Here is a 3,748-nt window from a genome sequence, read left to right as displayed (position 1 = left end):
TATTCTTAAAGGAATATTCTTTATATACTTCAAATTTAGAACTTAACTTTAAAAGTTTTTTTTCTGTAATTGTTGAACAGGTGATTATTATTAACTCTAGATAAGCAGGTACTAGAAACCGAAACTCAGAAAATGTTTACTGTTAGAATTCTATTAAATTTTAAGTGTTGTATTCTTTTTCATTGGGTGATATCAGGGTGATAAGCAGACATTCATGGAAAGGCTTGCTTTGTCCATTGTGACAGTTTGTTTAATAAAACCACATACACACTCTATTTAAGATTAAAATCTAACTGGAAAGTCAGCTTGGAAAATGGACATTTCCAAGTATGTTTGGTGAGTCACAGATATAAAAATAGAAATTCTGATGAGGTTTCAGTTTTTAATACCTAGTCCTTAGGAGTCTTAACATTGGCCAGTATCTGTTTATCAAATGACATAAATACGTAAACCTATGAGAATTAAGTTTATTAATTAGGCAGTTTATGTTTGTGATAATTCTTATGGGAGAAAGAGGATTTGATTGGAAAGCATTTTGGGAAGATAGTGCTGCTGAAATTTCCAGAATTTAATTGATTGGTTAACATAAACTTTTTGACTTTAGGGTTTGTTGTTGTTGTTCTTTTACTGTCGTTGTTTTCACATAAAAACTATATGGAGCTGGGCACAGTGGCTCACGCCTGTAATCCCAGCACTTTGGGAGACCGAGGCAGGCAAATCACCTGAGGCCAGGAGTTTGAGACCAGCCTGGCCAACATGGTGAAACCCTGTCTCTACTAAAGATACAAAAAAATTGCTGGGTGTGGTGGCGTGGCCTGTAATCCCAGCTACTCGGGAGGCTGAGGCATGAGAATTGCTTGAATCCAGGAGGCGGAGTTTGCAGTGAGCCGAGATTGCGCCACTGCACTCCAGCCTGGGCGACAGAGCCAGACTCCGTCTCAAAAGAAGAAAAAACAAAACAAAAACCAAAAACCCAGTATGTGGTAAATTACTTAATTGGGCAAAAGAAAAAAAAGTCTGTTGCTATGGTTCAGTCAGCCAGGTAGGAATATTTTTTGTTGTAGAATTCCTAAGTGCTTATTTCCAGATATAGGTTAATTTTTGTTAAAAGTATCCCTGTTTCATAAATGCATTACACAAATATTGGAGTTTTATCTGTTTATGTTTTGTTTTGTTTTTTAGACTGAGTCTTGCTCTGTTGCCCAAGTTGGAGTACAGTGGCGTGATCTCGGCTCACTGCAACCTTCTGCCTCCTGGGTTCAAGCGATTCTCTTGCCTCAGCTTCCCGAGTGGCTGGGATTACAGGCATGCGCCACCAGGTCCTGCTAATTTTTGTATTTTTAGCAGAGGCAGGGTTTCACCATGTTGACCAGGCTGGTTTCAAACTCCTGACCTCAAGTGATCCTGCCTCGGCCTCCCAAAGTGCTGGGATTACAGGCATGAGCCACTGTGCCTGGCTAATCTGTTTATGTATTTTAAACATAAAATGCATGGGATTTTCTTGTAGGACAAATAATGAAACCAAGCTTGGTTTCCTATGTTACTTAGGGGCAACATTTGTCAATACAGTAAGTCTGTGTTCCTAAAGTAGACTAGGAGTTTAAGAAAGCTGAAACAAAAAGTTTATTGTAGAATGACTGCATACATTATGTTTAGGCCTCTGATGTAGTCCAAATACAGTGACTTTATTTCAGAATAGTTGAACTGTATGTGATAATTTTTTTAAAGAAGCATTTGATGTTTAAAAACAAGGTTTTTCCTGAGTCTACCAGTGTAGCGCTACAGATTAAGGTGTTTGCTATCCTTTATTTTCCCTTTCATTTTCTTTTTTCCAGTGCCATTGTACTACCCAAGCCTCCTGTCCTTTCCCCCAATAAGTGCTTCAAGTTCCCAAATTAGTGTTTACTTTGTATCAAAAACTCATTCTCAGAGTAGCTGATCTCAGCATATAGGAGGAAAGAAAAATATTCACATTATTTCTTACTAAGAAGTTATTGATTGCTAACCCCCTGTCTCTTCTGAAAATTTACATTCTTCACAAAGGGTATTTGCTAATTTCTAGGCCTAATTCATGGAATTTTGGGAATTAAAACGAAACTTTAAAAAATTAGGATAGATGAAATGCTTAGAGGTTAGGGCGGTACCTCTGGGATCATTGAGTGTCTTTTGTCAACCTTCCTTCCCCTCTTCTTTGAGCTTTCAAGTTCCTACTCTTAATTGCCTTTTTTCCTTGTATTTCTGAACTCATTTTCTCAAGTTCCAAGGTTTTTTTTTTTTTTTTTTTTTTTGACAGTGCCTTGAGCGTCAACACTAAAGGGGAAAAAGATTTAGAATGGCCAATGCACATGAATCCTTTGTAATTTAGGTATTTTTCTTAATAATTTGATACCTCATAGTTTACTGTTTCTAGAAATTCCATTGAAGTCAAGCTTGATTTTCTTATGAGACATTTGTAAAGTGCAGCTAAATAGATTATTTCCAGTTTTCTGCTGCTACTCATTTTCTTGAGGTTTTTTATTCATCCATGCATTCATGAAAATTTTCAGAGTAGTTGAATTAAATTGACTCCTGCTGACAGCAAGGGGACAAACTACTAACAATTTTATACTTCATAAAATTGAAAACTACTACTCTGAGTATTCTAGAAGGGCTGTATACTAGAGAAATTGGAAGTGACTTGGCCAAATCTCCCAGTAATTGTGACTTAAATTCAGGTTTGCCAGATTCTAGCATTGTGCTTTCCTGTAATAATACATTGAGTCAGAACGATCAGTTTGATTCTTATTCACAGCTCTACTCTGAAATGACTCCGAGTGAAATGGAATAATAAAACCCAGGTTTTTGGCAGGCGCGGTGGCTCATGCCTGTAATCCCAGCACTTTGGGAGGCTGAGGCGGGCAGATCACAAGGTCAGGAGATCAAGACCATCCTGGCTAACACATTGAAACCTTGTCTACTAAAAATATAAAACATTAGCCGGGCGTGGTGGTATGTGCCTCTAGTCCCAGCTACTCAGGAGGCTAAGGCAGGAGAATCTCTTGAACCCAGGAGGCCGAGGTTGCAGGGAGCCGAGATCGTGCCACTGCCCTGCAACCTGGGTGACAGAGCGAGACTCCATCTCAAAAACAACAACAAAAAACCCCAAAACCCCCAGGTTTTTATTACTTGTATTTCATTTATTCAAAATTTTCTTTACTGAGTTAAATATCGCATGGCCATTTGAAAACTTCTGTTTTAAATGATAGGCAGATACCAATATTTAAGTCTTACTTTGACATCCTGGAATGAAGAAACACTTTGGGAGTAGGTGATGTGGGTTTTTAACTGTCTTCCAGTTTCAAAATTCTGATTCCCACAAAATTTGGTGCGAGTGAAATGCTTTACACATCTAGTACTTGATTAACAAAAGCTACATTTTCAAATATTGTAGTCAGAAGAATTCATTATCAATAATAGCCGACAATTGTAGTCTTAGTAGAGTTCATATTTGCAAAGAATTCTAATTCTTAAAGGTTTTTTTTTTAATCATTTGATCACTGTTTTTAGGAATTTGATCTCTCCACCTAAATCCCTAAAAGGTCTTAATGTAGTTTTTTGAATGTGGTTGGTTGATTGGTTTTGTTGGAGTTCATCTTGTTTGTTTTTAGAGATGGGGTCTCGCTTTGTCACCCAGGCTGGATTGCATTGGTGCGATCATAGCTCACTGCAGCTTCAGACTCCTGGGCCCAAGCAATCCTTTCACCTTAGC

This window comes from Pongo pygmaeus, chromosome 4 (assembly GCF_028885625.2).
Source record: "Pongo pygmaeus isolate AG05252 chromosome 4, NHGRI_mPonPyg2-v2.0_pri, whole genome shotgun sequence".
NCBI classification, from domain to species: Eukaryota; Metazoa; Chordata; class Mammalia; order Primates; family Hominidae; genus Pongo; species Pongo pygmaeus.
Note: the sequence above shows the minus strand (reverse complement) of the source record.